The 22953-nt window shown below is 45.3% G+C and overlaps 1 protein-coding gene across 3 annotated transcripts in view; it reads right to left on the bottom strand.

Annotated features, from left to right (window-relative positions):
• LZTS1 (leucine zipper tumor suppressor 1) overlaps positions 1–18105 on the bottom strand; it is a 49814-nt gene extending 31709 nt beyond the window's left edge. For 2 of the 3 annotated variants that reach the window (XM_015068756.3, XM_027077477.2), the window contains exon 1: positions 17887–18105. The gene's annotated coding sequence lies outside the window, so the exon portion shown is untranslated. Of the gene's footprint in view, positions 1–8396; positions 8562–17886 lie in introns of all 3 variants that reach the window. The other variant, XM_053216459.1, reaches the window with a different exon arrangement.
• Between the last annotated feature and the right edge of the window lie 4848 nt (positions 18106–22953).

Genomic DNA, 22953 nt, shown 5'->3' with positions numbered 1-22953 from the left:
ACCCTGCCCTCAGTGAATCTGGCCTTTGCAGCTGCCATATTCTGCCTGCTCAGCTCTTGGAATCTCTATTAGGGTGGGAAGACAGAGTAAGGAGAAAAGTCTCCAGAAGTAGTATTTCATTCAGGCCTAGGATACATGGAAATCTTCCAAGTCTACAACCAGCTTCTAGCTTCTATGAGAAGTAAAATTGACCCAATATAGGAAATTTCAGAGTTGTCTGAGTTATAGACACCCCAGCTCAATTTTTTAAAATATTTATTTATTTAGAGAGTGGGGAGGGGCAGAAAGGGAAGGAGAGAGAGAATCCCAAGCAGGCTCCACATTGTCAGCGCAGAACCTGACACAGGGCTTGATCCTAAGAACTGATATCATGACCTGATCCAAAATTAAGAGCCAGATGCTCAACTGACTGAGTCACCCAGCACCCCAGCAACTCATTTTTTTTTTTAATAGCGGAGTAGAAAGGGCAATGGACTAGGGCCTTAAATTGCTCCTCTGGGCCACTGATTGATTGTGTGGTCTTGAGTGAGTCATTCTCTCTGGAGCTCCCCTTCATCATCTGCTCTTGGGCAGCACTGCAACTGTTCTTTCCAAGGAAGACTTTGAGAGGCTCTGGTGAGATCAGCAACCAAACATGCTTTGAGAAGAAAGAATTATTGGTGCATGCCCACCACCAAGTTCAGTCTCATGCTGAGAACAGGCCATATCAGAGCCATCTGAAAGGTAGTCACTGGCTGAAAGGACTGAGCTCCCAGTATGAGAACAGACCAAGGTGGGCCACCTCTGGGGGGCCAGAGTGGAGCTGATCTACAAAAGTTACCAGGGTCAGTGTATAACAGGAGCTGGGAGAGAGGGTCTAGCAGGACAGGTGAAGAAGAAAGAGTTCATTGTTTTTATTTGGTTGTAGTTTTAATCATGAGATTAGCCAAGAAAGGTAAACACATGTCAAGTTTCACTCTTTTTTAAATGGGGAGTTGAGATTTAAAAGCCCCAAAGGAAATTCCTCACTTATATGTGTTACTCATGGGGAGCTGTGATCTGACCCATGGGTACCTGGCCCACTGTGGTTCCTTCCTCTGCATTTGCTCTCCCTTCCCTCCCTGAGGGCCTACATCATCTCATATCTAACATGTGGTGTAACCTTCAAGAAGGCCTGCTTCCTCTCTTCCCACTAACCCTTTCTGCACAAAGGTCTTCTAAATACAGATTTCAACACTTGCCACACTAATCTTTCTGATAACCTTTTCCTGCTCCCATGGCCTACCTCATCAAGACCAATGCTACCATCTGACAGTGTTGGGAAACCTTCCCATTAAGTAATATAGTCAAAAGGCTTGTGTTTGAAACCTATCTAACCAGCACTTCCTCAGAGAAACAACATGGCCAAGCACCTTAACTCTCTGAGCCCCTTTCCTTATCTCTGAAAATGGTATAAAAATCTCACATGTGGTGATTTCATAGGTGTACAGTGAGAATCAATGACACAGTGCATGTGAAAGGGCTTTACAAACTATAAAGTGCAGCACCAATATTAGAATCCATTCAGATCTCTTGAATTTCTCTCAAAGTTCATTCAAGATTGTTTTCTTATTCTCCTATTATTTCTATTTATAGGGATTTTCACTCCCTTAACTAGCCAGACAAATCCTTCCCTCCAGAGCTCAATGACCTTCCTATTGTGATATTTTCCTTCACTAAGGATACCCTTAGTAATGAGTCCCTGACCGGTCTCGGTTCTTCTGCATGCAGGTCAGAGTTAGTGAGCCCCCACCAAGCAATGTGCTTAGGGTTCATCCATTGTCTCATTTAATCCTTGCAATAAATGTAGCAAAGTATCTGGATACAATGTCAGTATACAAAAATCAATTGCACTTGTATATACTAGCAACAAATAAACAGCAAAAGAAATTTTAAAAACTACCATTTAAAAAATGTACATTTCAAAAATAACTGAAGTAATACATGGTCTCTGCATTGAAAACCATATTGTTTAAATTATTTAAAATGTTATTTAAACTATTTTATTAAATTATATAATTATATATATTAAATTATTATTTAAATTATTTGAAGTAATTTGTGATAAATGTGATAAAGAAAATCTAAACAAATGTAGACATAGGTCAGGTTCATGGATTAGAAGACTCAATATTCTAAAGATTTGAATTGTCTCCAAATCAATCTATAGAATCAATATAATACCAATGAAAATTCCAGCAGCTTATATGTTGAAATGCAAATGCTATATGGTCCTATTAATAAGATGTTGGTAAAGAGGGTAAAGTTATGGTGTCAGGATGAGGGACAGAAGGACAAAGGGTACGAGGGCCAGAGGAGTTTCAGGGGTACTTTTAACACTCTTACCTTTTGCCTTGGGTTCTATTTATGTAAAATTTGTTTGAAAATCCATCAGTTTGTTCATCCATGATTTGTGCATATTTCTGTATGTATATCATATACTTCAGTATAATTTTCACTTTAAAAAATTCTCACATTGACCCCAGGAGGTGGTTCTACGTCCCAATTTGCCAATGACTATACAAGGCACAGAGGGAACAAGGAACTGGTCCAATGTCACAAGGTGGATGAGAGGCAGAGAGCTATTCACAGAGGCAGAGAGGTGGATACACAGCCCACCCTGTGTGCATTCCTTAACACCCTCTCCTGACTTTACATCTAGTCGTCACTGGGGCTTTGTCTCTTCACAAGCAGGGACCCTGAATCCTACTTGCCTCATGCTCCCTTTGCTGCCTGCACAGGGCTAGACATGGCAGCCCAATAGATGCTCAGTGTTATGGGCTGAAAGCTTCTGTCCCCTCAGATTCATATGTTGAAGCCCTAACCCCCAATGTGATGGTTTTTGGAGGTGGGGCCTGTGGAGGCAATTAGGTTTAGATGAGGTCATGAGGATAGGGCCTGCATGATGGGATTAGTGTTTTTTAAAAGGAAGAGACCAGAACCTTATTTCTCCACCACATGAAGGCACAGCAAGAAGGTAGCTGTCTGCAAGCCAAGAAGTGGCCTCTCACCACTAAATCTGCCAGCAACTTGATCTTAGACTACCCAGCCCTCTCAACTGTGAGAAATTAACATTTATTGTTCAAGCTACCTGCTTTATGGTATTTTGTTATAGCAGGTCAAACAAAGACACTCAGTAGGAAGAAGAAGGCCAGAAGCTAAATCTATAAACTTTCCAACCTATACTTTCCCTCCTTCCTTACCTTCTACTCTTTTCCTTCCTGGCTCTAAAGAGTGTTCCTGAGCTTGCCTGTTCTTGACTCTGCCCCCTACTTGGCAGAGTGGTGTTACCTTTAGGATGGGGCTGGCAGGGTGGTTTCAGCAAAGTGGCTTCAGCAGTGCTCCCAGAATGCAGTGCAGAGTTGGAGCAGAAGACCTGCTCCTCTCCCTCAGGCCTCTAGAGCCAGGCTATCACCAGCAGGGTGAAGTTTCCTCCACTCGCCTACTCCTGGAAAGACCCTCATGGGTGACAGGGGAGCCAGACTGGTGTGCCTCAGCTCCCACCTCTCTCTGTCCCCAGGACTTGGTCTTGACTCCTCTACTTCCATTTCAGCCTCCAAGCTCTTTCCTCCTTTCTACACTTGATCTTAGCCGAAAGGCCAAGAAGTGATCTTTCCTCCTTTCTAAAGAGAGAAACTGTCCCTGTTGGCAGAGCCCTGTGCAGAGTTCCCTCCCCAACAGAGCTGAGGTATTCTTCAGTTTCCACCTCATTGAAGAATCAGAAACTGGATGCTGTCAGGAGTCTCCACTGAAAAGGCTGATGCCAGCCTCCCATGGCTCAAGAAGAAGGTGGCCACTGCCCAGGAAAGGCTGTGGGGAGATAGTTTACCAACATTACCATTGCCTCTGGCCCGAGGTAGGTGCCCAAGTTGAAATAGCAGAGTCCAGATCCCTTAGATGTCAATCTGGAGGACATAGTTCCTCTTAACCTCCCATTTGTTAGGTTTGGATGAAGGACTATACATACATGATCTGGAGTAATCTGTACCCCAGATGCAGAAAATGAGGTCTCAGGTTTTATATCTAGCAAGGGGCAATGCCTGGCTTTGAACCCAGACTGCCATCAACAGAGCTCTAGCCACACACACCATCTGTTTACCCCTAGTGGTATTGATGCTCTGTAGACCTTAATACCAGCCAGTGTTTCTCCTGCCCCCTTGCCCAACCTTCTCCCCACAGGCTTACCTGCTCCTCCAGACCTCATCCTAACTCTGCCCCCTGCCCCTTCCTCCTGCTTCACCTCCTCCTATACTCTGGGTTCAGTCTGTAATCCTTGTTAGTCCTTTGCAGCCCTAATCTTGGACTAACACTGTAGCCTTTCCAAGCTTCCGTTCCTATCTGTAAATTGGAGCTAACAGTAGTACCTACCACACAAAGTTTCTGTATATATCGAGTGAGATTTTATTTGTAAAGGAAGTGGGACATATTTGAGAGATTATTAAATGGCAGCTATGTTTGTCTTTTTGTTTTTTAACATATAGAACTCGGTGACTGAAAGCATTTTTGTGCTCTAATTCTAGACTCAAATTCTTCATATATTTTTCCCCAACATTGCTGTTCTCTGGGCTCTACTTCTTTTCTTTCATTATCTAAAGAACTGGGGCATTTCCATTTAGGGCCTTTAGAGATTAGATATTTTTTAAACATGGGTAAACATGTATCAATTTTTTTTTGTAGAAATTGCTCTTAAAGTGCTTAGAAATCACTAACAAATAGATAGTAAAGTCGCTGAGGATGCCAAAGGTATCCTTGGGGCCTACCATAGAGCCTTGCCCAGAAGAACTCAGTACATTAAAGGAAAGGAGCAGATAGTCAGAAGCACAGGTATGAATAGGGGGGAGCAGACACAACCCCTTAAGCTGGTGATGGGGTGTTTTTAGCTAGAGACATCTCCTCATTCCCCTGCATGTTCTCTGAGTCACAGCCAGCTAACAGCAGCCTGGCCCCAGGGCGTAGATGAAATCGGATACCTCTGTCTTCTCCAGAGGCATTTCTGTGGGTCTCTGGCCCTAAAATCCTCTTGGACTGAAGCATGTGATGGTGGCCTATCCTGTCTCTTGCTGTTGCTGCTCAGCCCACACTTGCTGCCACCTCCTGAAACAGGAGCACCTATGGGGAGGGCTTTTCACCTGAGTCCATGGAGCGGCTAGAGGAAGAAGAGAGAGTGGGAGAATCTAAGGGATGATGTCAACTCAGTGGCTTGGAACAAGGGGAGTAAACATGAAGCAGCATAGAGGCTGGTCTGCACCATGAAATGTCCACTCTTGCACTGGATCTGGTGCATACTGAGCACTCTGTGGTACTATGGCAAAAGAAACCTTCATAGACACCAGTCGTAGAAACAAGACTCTACCTTCTACTAGTACCTTTATATGACTCAATGTGGAAATATATATGCCTGTAAAGAGTGAGATCCTAAGAGCCCTTTCTGGTCAACAAGAGAAGTGGCTGATCCCTGGGGTCCTCCTGCCACTGTGTCCCTGAAGACTCCAATCCTGAATGCCTGAGAAGTGCTGTGCATCCAGCACAGGTCTGGGCAAAGCAGGGAGATGGCGCTTCAGTTAGACCAGATCCCAGAAATCCCACTTGCCTCCTTGTTCCTGTTCTGTAGCTGCTCCAGGGCCAGGCAATAGAGCAAGGTCCTCAGTAGCTGGCAGAAAAGGTATGAGGAGTGGAGAAAGAGGAGAGTTCTTGGTTTGTGTCGCCAACCCTTCATCCTGTTTTCCTATCCTGGGACACACCTCTCTAGGGCCCTGCTGAGTGCAGACATTTTAAGTAGGGACCTCAACATAGCACCATTATTTTTGACCCTTGGCAGGCTTTCCTGAAACCACTTTATGCTGATGAGAGTAAGGCCTAATTCCAGGCTGCCTTGTGTCTCTCTAACAGGTTCCACATCTCTCATCAGCTTCTGAATCAATGAAGTGCAGTCAAGTGGGAGTTTATAGCTGCTGTCCCAGGGACTGTGCCCAGGGCAGGCCTTTGAACTCTGTCTTTCTCTGCAGACAGGAGGTTCCCACTGCTGTCTAATGGGGGAGGGCAGAGGCTGCTGGAGGGAAGTCCTGTGGATGCCTTTGTTCATGGACAGCTCTCTAAGATCTGTTCAAGCTGTCCTGGCCCTAGAATCAGATGGCCCTGCAACTGAGCTAACAACCTCTCTCCCAGATGTTTCTAAAAGCCATGAGAGCCTCTTGTCACTGGAGGCACTGCCTTCTCCCCAACAGATACCAACATACTAGAATGGAGAAATTGCTAGACTCTGAAGATGTAGGTTCTAAAGTCAGATCAGAGACCTAATAGCTGTGTGCTTTTGCCATGGAAGAAACCACCTCAACTTTCTGGACCATGCCATCAAAGTGGAGAAGTTTCCCCTGCTTAAAAAAACACACACACACAAAGAAAAAAGAAAAATAAAAAGCAGAGAAGGAGCTGAGAAGGCAGGTGGAAGGTGCACTAAATGCCAGACTGCTCATTTCACATGGGAGGGTTCATGTATCTGTCCCTGGTATAGAATGTGTGTCAAAACAGCAGCAGCTTTGATTTGGTCCACCCAGGCTGCCTGCACCATCTTGTTAATGATGCTATTTAGGCAGAATAATGTTCCTCTGTCCAAAGACAGAGGTGGACTTTTCAGCTTTTCATTCTCCTATGTGAGACTTGGCCAAACTTGGGCCTTCTTTCATCTGTTCATCTCCCAATGAACTAAATGCAGAGAGAAGTTTCATTTGATTTTTCTTTCTCCTCTTTTCCTGACCTTATATGCTACATAATCCAGAAAATGACCCAGATGGAAAAGGCACTGGCTTTGAAGCAAGAGGCAGGAGGAAAAAAGAAAGAGGTGCAGTATAAAATCCTTGTATCCAGCCGATCACCCTGGGGAGAAATCTTTCTCCCCTAACTCCATTCCACACATGCTCCAGATGGTGTTATGGAGTCTTCTTGAGGGCAGAGGGAAAATCCAGTGGCCCTTCAGGGTCTCTGAGCCCTCCCGTCCCTTGCCTCCTGTCCTCCACACATTTGTCATAAGCCAATGTGAGCAAGAGATCTACTTCAACACTGAATCTCTGCCTCAGGACATTCAATGATGCCACACTCATCTGTTGTACATAATTTCATTAGCCAATTTTAATTTAGTCAAATTGACAATGTAGTTAGAGAACCAGAGTGACAAAGGTGGAAGTGTTTCACCCCCTCTCCCGTATTGTTTTTAGTTATGACTGTCTCTTTGTGCCAGAGTAAGCAAATAAGAGAGCAGTTGTGAGGAGGCACTTGGGTGGGTCAGCTGACTGAGCTCAGGTCATGATCTCATGGTCTGTGAGTTCAAGCCTCACATAGGGCTCTAGGCTGTCAGCACAGAGCCCACTGCAGATCCTCTGTCTCTCTCTCTACCCCTCTCCCATTTATGCTCTCTCTCTCTCAAAAATAAATAAACATTGGGGCATGTGGGTGGCACAGTCAGTTAAGCTTTTGGTTTCAGCTCAGGTCACGATCTCACGGTTTGTGGGATTGAGCCCCACATTGGGCCCGCATTGACAGTGCAGAGCCTGCTTGGGATTCTCTCTTTCTCTCTCTCTCTCTCCCTCTTTCTCTGCTCCTCTCCCACTCATGCTCTCTCTCAAAATAAATAAATAAACTTAATAAATAAATAAACATTAAAACAAACAAACAAAAAAATAAAGCATTAAAAAAAAAGAGAGAGTGGGGCACCTGGGTGGCTCAGTCAGTTAAGCGTCCAACTTCAGCTCAGGTCATGATCTCATGGTTTGTGAGTTTGAGGCCTGCATCGGGCTCTGTGCTGACAGCTCAGAGCCTGGAGTCTGCTTTGGATTCTGTGTCTCCCTCTCTCTCTCTGTCCCTTTCCCGCTCACACACTCTCTCTCTAGATAAACGTTAAAAAGAGAGAGAGAGAGAGAGAGAGAGAGAGAGAGAGAGAGAGAGAGAGAGACAGGGCGTAGTTGTCATGCAGTATTGGCTGACTCCAAAGTTTCCCCTTCCTGATATCCTGGACATGTCTATATGAAGGGCTCATGGCCTTCTTGCATGGACGTCTTAGTCTCATGTTGGCCTTCCTTCCATTGGCTGACAGGAAGGAGATGAGGCTAACAGAAATAGAGCTCCTATTATGTTTCATGTGCCTTTACTTATATTGGGTCATGTAATTTTCACAAAAATTCTACCTAGGACACAATACATTTTATAGTAAGAGAAAGATGAGAAAGCAGGCTCAGAGAGGCTAAGTGACTTGCCTGATGCCATACAGCTGTTAGGTAGCAGAGTCAAACACTGCCAAAAACAATGTTTTTTCTGCTTTCCACTTCCAAACTTGCCTTAAAGGTTGACAAGCATGAAAAAACCCAAGCCTCACTTGTGGGGCTCACCTGCTCTACCGGGGCCATAGGTTGCCATCCAGGTGAGGATGAACTTCTCTGGAGACTAAAGGCATATGGCATGAGCTGAAGTGTTTCCTGAGGAAAGACTCACTGGAGGCTGGAGATGTCACAGGACACTGCCATGGCCTTATCCTCCCTTGGTTAGTCAGACTTCTAGAAAACACAAGGGAAGCTCCTGGGCAAGTAGAAGATGATAGGGAATGATGTTCTGAGATCTTTGGAGCTGTGGGCAGGAGGACCACTGGAACCCAGTTCTGAGATTGAAGAAGGTCCTTACTTGACCATATCTGACTCTCTGAGCACTGGAATGGACATCTGCCTCCTGGCTGGGAATCTCTCCCAATGTGACATCAACTCTCTGGGTGGTTAGCAGAGCTCAGCGGTACCCACAGCCTTCTCATTTTGTTCAGATTTGGTTTAAATTGGGCACATATGAGACACAAACAGCAAACTTGATTTTCATTTTGGAAAGGTGACAACTGGTCACAACTGAGACTGGCATAGTAAACCTTCACTATCACATTAGATGGGAGCTTCTCAGAGCTCTTGGAACAACGAAAAAGGCAAAAGAAAAGAAGGAAATCAAACATCTGAAGACCCCAGAAAAATAACGAGGAATACAGGAGAGAAAAATGGAGGCTGTGGAAGTCCATTCAGTGGAAGTCCAGGGACTCCCTTGACTTGGGTGGGGAGAGACCCACAAAGACTGAGAATATCCCATTATTGACAAGGACATATGTCTTCTGGGGCAAACCTGCCTAACACTAAAGATTTGAGGATCTAATAAATTCTATTGGCCCTTCCATCTTTGTCCACAGTTAGCAGTAGGTTAATGTAAAGAGTCTGAAGTGGGAGCACCAATCCTAGTTCTACAACTAACCAGCTGTGGGACCCTGAGCAAGTTCCTCCCCAGTCTGGGCCTCCATGCCTTCATCTGTTTAAAAAAACAAAAACAAAACAAAACAAAACAAAACAGAACAAAACAAAAAGGCTCTTGTGATTCTGTCTAGGTCTAAAGCAGTGCAAAGCAAGGTGTTACCCATGTATCTTCTTATAAATAAGTTCCTAGACTAGGAACTTTCCTCTCCTTGAGCCTTAGCTACCCTACATTTCCAGGCAGTGGAAGATCTCTGGTAACATGTGCTATCAATCAGGAGATAGGAAGGAGGAAAGAAAGTCATTCTACTAAATAATGTTATTTCTAGAAAGAAGTCTCTCCAACCCCAAATCTATTCTATTCTCCATTGCTGGATTAACTTCTTAAAACCAAGGTTTACTATAAGCCACTGTCTACCTATTACTTGTCATTTACCACTGCCTACTAAATAACAAGCAAACTCCCAAGGGGTGCACAAGGTCCTTCTCAATCTGATTCAACCTGTTTTTGTTTCCCCACAACCTATTGTCCCCTATCTTTTCCACCCTCCCTCCATCTCTTAAAATCACACCCAGGAGTCCTTAGTGGCTCAGTAAGTTGAGTGTCTAGCTCTTATTTCAGCTCAGGTCATGATCTCACAGTTCATGGGGTCGAGCCCCACCCGGGGCTCTGTGTTGACAGCATGGAGTCTGTTTGGGATTCTCTCTCTCCCTCTCTCTCTCTCTGCCCCTCCCCTGCTCATGTTCTCTCTCTCTCAAAATAAATAAATAAATAAATAAATAAATAAATAAACAAACAAACAAATAAATAAATAAATATTAAAAAAATAAAATCACACCCAGATCACAGGGTACTTCTCAATTTCTATATCTTCCATGAAGACTTTTTAGACTAGTTTAGCTTTGTATAGGGATATTTTCTAATGCATCTGTTGTCTCCCCTAATACCAAGCCTGTCTGGAACAGTCTCTGTCTCATTTGTGGGTCCTGCCAGGAGCTGGTAGAGTGCTTGATATGAACCTAGTATATGCAACTTTAAGAGAATGCAACTAAAATAGAAAAAACTGGGTCCAGGGACCCAGAGCAGGAGTTCTTGGAGGTGAGTAAAGACAGCAACTTGGGGAAGAAGGTTTTGGATGGAGTGGGAGGAGTGGATAGCATAGAATTTAAGGATCCTTTCAACTCTGATATTTTGTGTTTCTATGAAGAACACTGGATATTTCTTCAACACAGACTCTTTAGTTTCCTGATAAATCTTGGAGCCTTGGGTTTGGAGGTCCTGTCTGTAGCAAGAGCTACCCACTCCCAGCCAATGCAATGCCTCTGAGCAGGGCAGTTGCAGACCCCTGGAGGGGAGAAGCGCAGGCAGCTGGGAGCAGACAGCTCCCTTAAGTGGAGCACTGCCTTTTTAGTGCAGGTGGAGACTGCGGCTCTGCCTGGTGGTTTTTGCTTTCCCCATCTGCCTGCAGTTCAGTTTGCCTGCTGGTGCCACTGTGGTATTGGGGCTGGAGGAGGTTGTCTCCTCAAGATGTGAGCACAGTCTAATCCTTCCCAGCCTCCTCCACATGTGCACTGCTGAGATGCCCTTCAATGGGAAAGAGAAGAAGAGAGCTGAAGTTACAATGTCTGAAGGTTGCAATAAATATGGGAGGTTCTCTGAGTGCTTAAAGGGTCCTTCTGAAATCCTCTGGCCTCTGACCTTGCTGCTGAGGTGGCCAGGGCAGACCCAGCACAGGCATCCTCCAGACACTCTGGTCAGACTGCCTCTTAGTGATCAGCAGAAGGTAAAGAGCAACCTCAAGGCTCATTCCCCCAGACTTCCATCCCTTGACAAGCTCAGTTAATTCCCCATTGTTTCTGCCTCCCTAGCTGTGTGGTGGCTTCTGTTCTCAGGGTTTTTTTCATTATCTTCATGGATAAGAGGGTGGGAGGGAAGGAACCAAGGTTGGGGGATCCATCAGGTTCCAGGCCAGCTTGTGTTGATACTGTATTCCCCTTCCAACCTCTGCTTGGGAGACCAAATGAATGTTATCAGTGACTCAGAGAACCTTCTGTCAAGGTCACTCTGTTCTGCCTGATGCTATCTCTGCTGTCTGACATGAGAACTGATTCTGTTCTCCACCTCCTACCAGCCTCAGTGCAATCCTGGGCACTGGATGAGCTAACAAAGAGTGCCCCATCTGTTGGCTGGAGATCATGTAGAGTCTCGCTATGCCAGGACAGAAAGTCTTTAAGTTTCTGCCTCCCTAGCTGGTCGGTTCCTGTGTGGTATAACCCTTTCTCTCCCTGAAGCTTCCTTGAAAGCTGAGGGAGAACCAGCCTTGAAAGTTCCCTTGTTATTCCTTCTTTTCTTGCCTGCCTGGGTTTTCAAACTCGGTGGCCCTTGGGCACCACAGGGAGATCTGAGAAGGATCTGAGAAGGAAGGGCCACTGTAGGCCTTACCATTACCCTCAGCCATTTGAGTCTGAACCTTAAGTGAATTCAGAACCTGGTGCTCTACATGTGAGGCATGGCATATTTTCCTTTCAAGGGATTTATAATCTAGGCAGGGAGGAAGGATAGAGAAGCTAAATACTAATACATGGGAACAGATGCTCAATGGGTGTGACAGTACATATTGCAAATTTAAGGAAAAGGGAGCCAATAGGGGGGCGGTCTTTCTCCCATAGCTGATGTCCTTTCTTCCCTCTAGACCAAGCAGGTGCAGCCCCTCAGTAGTGAGCATACCCCTCGTGTCTCCTCCTATTGAGCCAGGACACACTCACCTATTGCTCACCACCCCACCATCTAGAGTTATTGGAGTTCCTGGGGAAAGGTGCTGGCAAACCCAAGCTTTGTTTCCCTGCCTCCTTAGCTTTCTCTTGCCTCCTTCCCTTGCATGCCTATACTCAATTCTCTCTTCAGCAGGAATATAATGTTCAGCTGCTTTACACCCACTCTCTGAATGCTGCCAGCGAATAATGACTAAGGTGGTGGGTGGAAGTACAGCAAGTTGAGACCAATTTAGCAGTCCAGGATGCCAGGAGGAGGGTGATTTAGCAGCAAATGGCTTTGCAACTGCAAGGAGAGTGAAGATGCCCCCAAAGCCAACAGGCCAGTGAGCCAAGTGCACAGCCCCACCCTGGTGCCTCAGGCAGGGATTGCCTCAGCCACCTGGCAGTCTATGCATTGCATTTACATTCGTGCAAAGGACAGGGTCTGTCCTTCAACATCAATTGATTTCCAGAATAATGTCCATCTTCACCCCTGATCTCAACTCCACTTTGACACTTTTGAGGGGTCTGTGTCCTTGTGTACCCCTTAGTCTGAAAGTCTCACCTAGATTTATCCCTCTTCTGGTGGATGCTATGGCCTGGGAACTTCTGCAGCTCTGAAGGGCTGATGGCAATTCAAAAGACTGCTCTGGGCATGGCAGAAATTGAGGTTCTGTGGCATCAAGGAGGGGTGCTGCCAAGTACACTTTAGATAATGCCATGGAGAGACCAACCCAAGTAGACACAGGCGTGGATCTTCCAGGTCCTGCCATCTGGGAATGTCTGAGGATTCATGCTATGGGATGTGACTGTGAGTGTGGATATCAGAGGAGAGCATGTCTCAGTGGGAGAGATGAATGAATGAATTTGGGTTGTGTGTGTGTGTGTGTGTGTGTGTGTGTGTGTGTGTGTGTGTCTGCCTGCTAGCGGTCATCTTTAAGGCAGTTATCTTCTCCCACAGTGATTAACTGACTTGGAAGCAATTCTGTGGGTGATCTGTATAGGGCAGCTCCTTACTGCCTTTGTTCCAGGTACTGGACAAAACCCACATCACATCTGTTTAGACACCAATTTGGCCTTTCACTTAATAAGAAAAATCACCATTCTACTGGATTGATTAGAACAATTAGTTTTAGCTGATAGCTAACACATATACACCCTCACATTCTGTCTGCCATCAGGCCTAATGATAGGGTGGTAATAGCCTTGGACTGGGGGTCAGGAAAACCGAGTTCAAATCCCAGCATTCCACTTAAAATTTTGGGTGAGCTCCTTCACCTCTGATCAGCTCATTGAGTTTTCCCATACGTCCAACTGTGGAAGATATCTTCTTACAGGTTGATGATGATGATACTAATAACACCATCACCAGCAACATTAATATCCCTTTTCAAGTGGACAGTCCTGTACAAATAAAAAGAGCTGTTAAAATTATTATTATAGGAAGCCTAGGGATGATGATAGGCCATCAAGTAGAAGTTGATGTCTGTCAGGAAGCAACAGAGTAACAGAAGCAGGATGGAGATTGCAGACACAGGGACAGCTTTGCCAAACGGCAGTTAGCCTGAAGCTCAATGCGGCCATGCTTGATTTTTGACACATCCCCACCCACTTCTCTAAATCCTTGGAGAAGGGGATCCAAAGTGATTCTGCACACTCATTTTGCTGAAGGCAGTTGTTAGAGGTGAGTTACCTCATATCTTTCATTTCCCAGTTCTGTCTGCTCTCAGTGTCTTCCTGAGTTGCATGGAAGGAGGAAACAGGCTCCCACCAGGATTCCCCTTGGGAATAAAAGCTCCATCTCCTCAGGTCTCAGCTTGCATCTTGAAACTATAACCTTGCTGCTGCTATGTCTACTCTTTTTACACATTCCTGAAGCTCAACTTCAAGGTTTAGTTCATGACCACCTCTTCCCTGGTGTCTTCGAGATCACCTCCCTCATGCTGTGCAGCTGCCATGTTCAAAATTAGTACAATCCAATTTTCAATGTACTTGTCATTGATTCATGTGTTCTGGTTCTTCTTTTCAATTTTCATCACAATTTTTATTCTCAAGGCATTATTGAAACATTTCTTAAAATCCCCCAACTCCGTGGTACCTTCCATGGATAAAATCTTTAATAAATAGTGAAATGCAGTTTTAGGAAAACTAAAATAATCTCAGACCTCTGAGAAGGCATGTGGCAACCTTTGAGAAATAATAGGGTTGTGTAAAGGGTATGGGAAGGGAGTCACCAGACTGTAATCATGTGACCTTGGACAAATCATGACCAGATTACTTCCCCAAACATGGTAGCAATTCACACTCCCAACAGCAGCTTATGAGTGTCTATTTTAGATCGGTGGTTTTCAAACTGTAGCAGCATAAAGATCTATTCAAAAGCTACCTCTGAGTCCTACCAGTTAAATTACCTAAAGATTCCCCAGACAGCTAGATACTACTTTGTTGGCAAACCCCTAGAAACACCCCATCATTGCCCTGGAACCACTGCCCTCCTGGGGTTCCAAATGCACAATTTTAAAACCTCAATTCTAGACCCTAGCAACTCCCGCTTATATATATCTGTGGGTTGACTGAACCTGACATAGAGTGCCTATGTTGGAAGGGTGGCTGGGAGCTAGATTTTCCTTAGGTTTCCAAACTGGAGTCAGGAACTGAGATGGAGGAGCCCTGTCTAGGGAGCGGCCCTGAAGGAGGTGACCCAATAATAAAGGCAGGAAAGCAGAGGCCACACCAAAGAAGTGTGTCCATGCAGTAACCTGCTATTGGGAAAATGCTCCCTGCCAATGGTCTCTGACAGTTCTTTTCCTTCCCATTACTTTATTAAACAAGCATTTATTAAGGGCCTAATCAAAGTAGCCACAAACTATACTCTGAGCTAGGCATTCACGACATTATCTCTGCCTCTAAGAACTTAGCAGGCTCTTCAGAACCAGTGAGTAAATGCCAGGATAGCATGGAAGAACTCAGGAAGCCATGTGACCCAGAGAAACTCAGGGAAAGGAGAGGGGAAGTTTTCTTGAAGGTGTTGATTCTCATGGTTAAAACCAGAATTGCAAGTGGGAGCTTGTTAGGTGGAGGTAGGGGGAGAGGGACAGGGCAAGGATATTTTGCAGAGAGGAAACATGTATTTCTATTTTTAAAGCAGAAGAATATGGAAAGAGCCAGGGCAGGGGTGCCTGAGTGGCTCAGTTGGTTAAGCGTTTGACTGAGGCTCAGGTCATGATCTTGTGGTCTGTGAGTTCAAGCCCCATGTCGTGCTCTGTGCTGACAGCTCAGACCCTAGAGCCTGCTTCAGATTCTGTATCTCCCTTTCTCTCTGCCCCTTCCCCACTCATGCTCTCTGTCTCAAAAATAAACAAACATTAAAAAAAAAAAGTAAAAAAAAAAAGTAGCCAGGGCTGAGCTGAGCAGAGTTCAATTCCTTGCTCCTCCATTTTCTACCCTAGCTACGTTATTAATTTCCTGGTCTAATAATCATACGCCCTGCAGGGCTGTGCTGAGGATTAAATGAGATAATGCATAACAAGTACTGTGTACATAGTATACTCAGTGAATGTTAACTATTGCCCATTACATCGACTATAAGGTGGTTAACCATAGGTTTGCCTTCATTACCTTATTCATCTTCGTAGCCTCACTGCCTGGCCCAAAGCCTTGCATTTTGTAGGTATCCAATGAATATTTATTAAGTGAATGCTGAATAAGTACAAAGGCATATAAATAAATTTTCAGGATTAGAAAGCCATTTTTTATACGGCTGGAGCCCATCTACCTCTTTGTCCAGACAGACAGACATAGGCAAACACATGGCTTCTCAAGACTGCATGGCAAATCTTTCCCTCACATACTCCCAAAGCATTGGGTCTCCCAAAACACACCTTTGACAGCAACTATTTCACACACATCTACTGTGGCACACACAGACAGGAGGCTCCTCCTGCAGACACAAATGCACACGCTGGATTGTTAAAGCAGGTTTTACTTCATGAAGTGCACAGAGGCTGCCATAAATGTTAAATAACAACCATCTCAAATGTCCCATCCTCCTTCTTGCTCTCACATAGACACTTTTGAGAGACAACCTTTTTTTCTCCACCTGGGTTTTTTCTCACCTCATGAAGAGTGAATGTCCACACTCACATCTTCTCAGCTGAGAGTTTATCCTTTGACTTCCTAACTTTGCTCCCATTAGCAGTGGACCTCAGGGAAATCCCTGCCCCTCTCATGCCTCAGTTTCTTCACTGGTAAAACACAGAGAATTAACAATGCTTCATGCCAACCTGGTAGTTACATTGTGAGGATAAAGGAGATAACAAATGAGATAACGTCTGTGATGTGCAGAAAGCACCTCAGAAGAAAGGCACTGGATAAATATAAGGTGTAAATGCCACACCTGATTAGTGTGTGTGCCTCTGCCCACAGATTTCCACCCACACACTCTGCTCTTCTCCACCCTTGAACACAAACACCCTTCCTGCCTGTAAATGCAGTCTCAAATACCCATTTTCATGTATGTACAAATATATACACACTTTCAACACCTGTATTTTCTGCAGAATGCCCACAGAAAATTATTTTTGAACTTAGAGGAAGCTCAGGTTACAAACTCTAGCTCCTACCTACAGAATCACTTCAAGGGTACCTGGCGCTGGAAGAATTGCCAAGCAGACGGCTCACCTCTCTGTGGCTGGGCTGCTCAGCTCCCATGACTGCAATTAGGCTGCACTACCAGCAGAGCAGGAGACCCTTTATCTGGTACAGCTCTTGCCAAGAGCTCTCCAGAACTCAATGCCTCCACACTAGTTTGCCAGCATCCAAGACCCAAGATCAGGGCTGATGGTTGCAGGAGGGTGTGGATGGAATGGGAGAGGAGGGACCCAGGAACTTTAGATGCTTAGATCCCTAACACTCTTTGTTCCTGGGGAACTGAGTGCTCTGAAGCTAACAAGTCTCAAGCACTTTCCTAGGCCTGACATACTTGTGGGTGAGAAGAACACTCATTTTCTCCACAGTTTACTCCTTTCCACTTGGAGCACGAAGGAGAAAGCTCACCTGGCTTGTGGTGTTTTGGTGCCTGTTGCAGCTGAGTTGTATGCTCTGAAAGATGGAGTTAAGTATGTTGAAGGGTGTGGTGGGGGGTGTAGGGAGTGGGGGGCTGGCTGCCTATGGTGGGTGAAAAAAAGAAGTGAATGTAGTGTGTGTGGGTGTGGAACTGTGCGTGTGTTAATTTGGCTAAATGGCAACTCGAGGACTGATCCTGGTGACCCACAACTCCAGGGTGCCACTTACCTTCATTCATTAACCCCCTCTCTACCCACCTCAGCCCCTGTGACATATTCCTTCAGCGAAACATTACAGACCTAACTGTATTGCATCCCTGCCACCCTGTGAGTGCAGACACAGCCCATCTCCATAGTTCCAGAAGTCAAAGTGCAGTGACCGGACCCCAGCTGTCAGACCCTCTGTCTAGGACCTGGCCCCCTCAGGGCTCACGCACACTCCCCTTTTCCTCATCTCAGACATCACTTAATATCCATCAAGATCAGATTCGGGGCTTGGAGTAGATAAAACCAGTCTCCGGGAGACCGAGACAAAGAGGACAGACGCAGCATCCTTTTCTCCAGACTGGGACCAGAACAGCAGCACCCACCCCGGCAGAGGGAGAGACCCTGACAGTTACATGCAGAGACAAAGACACCTAGACAGAATCTGACATAGACAAAGACCGACGGACGCACGGACGCACTGGCACGCCGTGAGGAGTGCAGTTTCCCTGGGAGCCCTGGTGCGGGTGCCGCGGCTGCAGACACTTCTCAGGAGCGACCCCTCGTCCACCGCACCTTACCTGCCCCCTTGAGCCTCGGACTGACTTGAGAATTTTTTTTTCAGTGTGTTTCGCAGTGTCTTCCCGGTTGTCTTAGCAGAGCTGCCGGCGAGCGGGTCCCGCGGCGCCGCCACAACTCGCGGCTCTGGCTAGCTGGACCAGGCGGGCAGAGAAAGTTTCGGCCTCCCCGCGCGTCCGCCGCCCGCCAGCTCTCCGCGCGCCGGCCACCGCGCGGGGTCCCGGAGCCGAAGGCGGGGCGGGGCGGGGCGGAGCGGAGCGGAGTGGGGCGGGGCCAGCGCCGGCACCGCTCATTGGCTGGGGCGGGGCCTGCAGCCTCTCACTTGCGGCTCGGCGGCCTTTGTTTCACCGCTGACAGCTGGGGCTGCTCTAGACCTCTGGGCTCCTTGGCGTCCGGCGTCCGCCGTCCGCCGTCCCCCATCTCTCAGCTCTCACTTCCAGCAGACCCCGCCGGGCGGCCCTGAGTCTTTCTCTCCACCCACCCCTCCACCCCGCCCTTCCCTTTCTCCTACTGTTCTATCTTGTTCTTGTCCCTTCATTTTTTTTTCCTTTTATTATGTGCACTCCGTTCTTATTCCTTCCGGTTTCCTTTATCCATTCCTTCGCTTTCTCCTTTTTCCCGTATTCCTCTCCTTCTTTATCACCCCTTCTAGTTACTCGCCAGTTTCCTTTCCCCAGCACGGTCTCCCTACAGCAACCCCCAAATCCCGCAAAAAGGTTGGATTTCTAGGTTCAAAGAGGGACCCGCAGGCTTGGTGAAGGGCAGTGCTTCACCCTGCTAGGACTATAGACTGGAGGCCGGAGCACTGGCACTCCCACTCCTAAAACATTTCAAAGGCAAACTTTTTCAGCTTCCTCGCGGGGACTCGGTTTCAAGTGATAGCTGAGGCCTATTTCAAGTTTATAGCTTTAATTCTCACCCAGTGCATTTTTAACGCTATCATTTTCTCTACCACTCCCACTTTTAACTTCTAGCAATTGAGCTAGGAAGGAAACCCAATTTACAAGCTTTGGTAGGACAAAAGACCAGTTAAATGGGGTGCTGGGTGTGGCATGAAGCTCTGATCCTGAGAGTTCACCCAGGCTAATCCTCTAAAACCACGAATAGCTCTACCCAGGGAATGCCATCTTCAGCCAAAAGAGGTGTGTATGTGTGGAGGAGGGAAGATGGAGATGGCTAATCTCTGATTATAAGTAGAGTGGGGGAAGACAGCCCCAGCAGAAGCAACATCATTTTGTTTCAGCCACCCCACTGCTCAAAACTTTGTAAGAGATCCTTACTACTTCCAGATCTTGACTCTGAAAACCCCTACTCTCAATCCCAGGCTTCCTGGAAGGCAATACAACATAGAGTTTAGGAGCGCAGACGGGCTCTGCTAATTGTTTTCTCTGCATCCCTGAGCTAGAGCATTAACTTCCTTATATCTCAGTTTTTTGTTTTTTTTGTTTTTTGCGTTTATGAAATGGGGGTAACAATTCCTGGAATGTAAACTTTCTGAGGGCAGGGACTTGTTCTCTTTTGTTCTTTTGGTCTGCTCTGTTTACATTTATTGAGATGTATCCTCAATACCTAAAACTTGGGTAGCATATAGTAGTCATTCAATAACTGCTTGTAAATGAACCAATTCCTAGTTCATAGGTTTGCTATGAGGATTAAATAAGAATCCTTGGCATGTGATAAGTACATACACATGGTAGCTATTACAAATAACATTACAACTTTTTTGAATCAACTCCAAAGGCTATTCAGCCTTCTCTAAACATCACCTCTTCTTTTTCACCTCTGTGTATACTTGTCACTCAGTTTGAGAAGTCTTTCTCTACCTGTCAGAATTTGAGACCTAAAACACAATCCTTATTTACCCCTTCTTCCATCATCTCAGTCAAAATGACAATTCCTTTCTCTAAAGCTCCATGCCTCTTGTGTCCCATTCGTTGACACAGCATATGTAAGCTTGCTTGCATGGCGGCTGTTACTGCAGGTCTGTCTTTCTCTAGACCATGAACTATGTAGAGTCAGGGACTTGGTGTGCTCCCTCACAGGTGGGAGTTTCTCAGAAACATTTGCTGAGTGGTTTAATATAGACCAAACATCTCAGCACTTAAGGAAAAAAAGGTATTATCTTGGAAGGTAGAATAAGGGGTCAGGTTGGCTTCAGACTTCAGTCAAACTAATTTTTGTGTTTTTAGATGTGAAATTCCATGGAAGGGGAAAAAAGTCCTGGAAGTCTGTTCCTCATTCTGGCCCTACAGTTACTACTTAAATGCTCTTGGATAAGCCACATCCTTGACTAGTCCTCAGTTTCTTCATCTGTAGTAGTTTGAATGAGACTCTTTAAGGGCATTCATCCAGCACTGACATAGTGTGACTCTCTGATAGAGACCTTCTAGGGAGAATATAAAGCATGATGTGTAGCGCTCTTATAATGACTGAGTTAGGCAAAGGGTATGGGCAGTGTGTTGGTGTGTTGGTAGAACCAGGATACAGTATGAAATAACAGAAATGCCCTGTGCAAGGGATGCTTCAAAGATAGAATGGGGTGCATTGAAAGTGGGGGTGGAAGTAAGGAAACAGAATAAGGGGAGGAGAGCTGCCATGGTACTGTGTGTGTGTGTGTGTTTTCCTAAAAGCCTCAGGAATGTGGTCTCCAGAAGCAGAAAGCCATAATTAGCTCCCTGATTCAGCTGTTGGGTATGGTAACACACTGACTCGCTGTGTCTGCCCCTGACGCCCCTGTTGGGATTCTCGATGTGGCTCCTCTTCCTTTTTCTGGTGAAGGGGCACTGCCCTAACTGGGCCCCAGGTGTCCCATCCTGGGGACACCTCTGCATCCTTCAGGCTCTCCTTTGCCTGAGCTTAGTCTGGAAAGATGGGTCACAAAGCATTTTTTTGTAAAAAATTCCCTACCCTCCTCATCTGTTCACCACCTAAGATTCAAGTAGTTTGCCATTCTGGCTTCTATCTTTAGGATCTCAGACTGATCACATAGGACCAGGCCTATGGATCAGTTAATCTAACAGCCTCTCTGGACTAGATACACCTCTGCCTTTCTCAATGTACTTTCACCTATTACAACTTAAATAATTGTCCATCTTGTCTGTGTGTTCTTCTGTAAACTTCTCATTCAAAAGACTATATCCTTCTTGTTCAACATTGAATGCCCAGTACATTGTTCGTATACAGAAAGCACTCAGAAATATTTGAATGAGGTCTATAGAGGGGGGAAAGATGATATTTTAGAAAGAGAAATGGACTCAAATACAAAAGAATCACATCTACTCCCACTTCTTCACATTTGTGGTCTTTTTAAAACCTTTCTGAGACTCTGTTTTGCTCATTGGTAAAATGGGCTTATTAACATTATCCTCACCTGTCTTGTGGCAATGATGCAAAAATGAAAAGAATTAATGAAGTTGAAGGTGGTAAGAAAAGCAAAACATGTAAAATAGTTGTTTAATTGTTTAATATTATTTCAAGTCTAAAACTCCAGATACTTGTGTTAGACAGTAAGAAAAGCTGACTATAGGGGCGCCTGGTAGGCTCAGTGGGTGGAGCATGTGACTCTTGATCTCAGGGTTGTGAGTTTGAGCCCTATGTTAGGTGTGGAGATTACTTTAAAAAAATAAAAATCTTAAAAAAAAAAGAGCTGACTATATTTAACTGAGGTTGGGTAATCTCCAAAAGTAGATGAGAAAATATAGTGCTAGATCACTGAGTCACTACTGCATCTATATCCAAGCTACCCAGGAAAGTACAGGAAGGCTGATTTTTCTGAAAGTCAATCCAATGCCTCTTGACCTGGAAGGATGCCCCACCAGTGTCCTGTCTCCCTCCATGATTTGGGGGTGGGGGAAACAGTTCCCCTGGAATTTTCCAGATGTTTAGTTCTTATAACCAGAATTTACATTCCTTCCCTGTTTGTCCCTGGACACCTTGTACCTCTTATCCCTGAACTTTAGTAAACTCTTATTTGCATTGGGAGGAACATCTCTTCCTTGACTTCTCTGGGTGTTATGAAGACAAATAGGATAAAATGCGAGTAATGCTTTTCCTTTCCTAGAAAGTACTAAATGACTCCAAGAAATTGTTAATCATTATCATCAGGAGGATTATCATGTAGAACTTCATTCTGAGTACTTAATCTGTATTCAGGAGACCAGGGAAGTTGTAGAGGGAACAAACACCTTTAGGAGCCCTAGGGAGAACATGCTGATGTTAGAATTCCTATCAAATGAAGACTTATTTACACTTGCATGCTCAAGTTATCTCAAGAAGTTTGTCCATCGGACTCTTTCATTGAAAGGAAAACTGAGTCAAAGAGCAAGGTGAGAAATTGACCCAGCTTTACTGGAGCTGGGACCCCAAGGTTTTGAGGCATGTATCCTATTGCTGCCTCAGAAGCCTTGTAACTGATACAGTGCCTGAATGTGGTTTGGTTTGGTTAGTGGAGACCAAAGGCAGGCAGCCTTCCCCTGAGCAGAAAGTAGTGAAACAGCCACATTGGCTAATGCAAAACCAGGGCTCAAATGGCACTAACTGGCTTCTAGTGTAAATAGGCTTTGTTCATCCATCAGCTGACAAGGCTCATGTGATAATCCTTTAGCAAACCCTTCAATGTAAATACAGGGTTGAACTAGATTACAGAGAAATAAGGAGGAAGTATTATGATTTGACATGTCCTGCCTCACCTCAAATACCATTTTCAGTGGGATACAATAGGCTATTTCTAATTCTGGTCTGGCATATCACCTGTTTTGGAATCTATCTCTTCTGTGGTTTTGACTAGTTTGTCTCAAACTGTGAATCAGGAGGATGTTTCCATCATAAGTAACAAAAAGCCTAAATCAAACTGGCCTAAACAATAGGTAACAAAAATCTCATGAATTAATACATTAAGAGATTAGCTTCCAGATTAGTTCATACCTTGGCTTCACAGTGTCATCATAGGTGAGGTCTTTGCATCTCTCTGTTCTGCCATTCTTGGAGTATGGGCTTTGCCTTCAGGATGTTTGCTTCATGACTTTGGTTGGATATGCCAGTCTAGTGGTCATACCCAGAACCAGTGATGG

This window comes from Acinonyx jubatus, chromosome B1, assembly GCF_027475565.1.
Source record: "Acinonyx jubatus isolate Ajub_Pintada_27869175 chromosome B1, VMU_Ajub_asm_v1.0, whole genome shotgun sequence".
NCBI classification, from domain to species: Eukaryota; Metazoa; Chordata; class Mammalia; order Carnivora; family Felidae; genus Acinonyx; species Acinonyx jubatus.
This window is presented reverse-complemented; position numbering and strand designations above follow the sequence as displayed.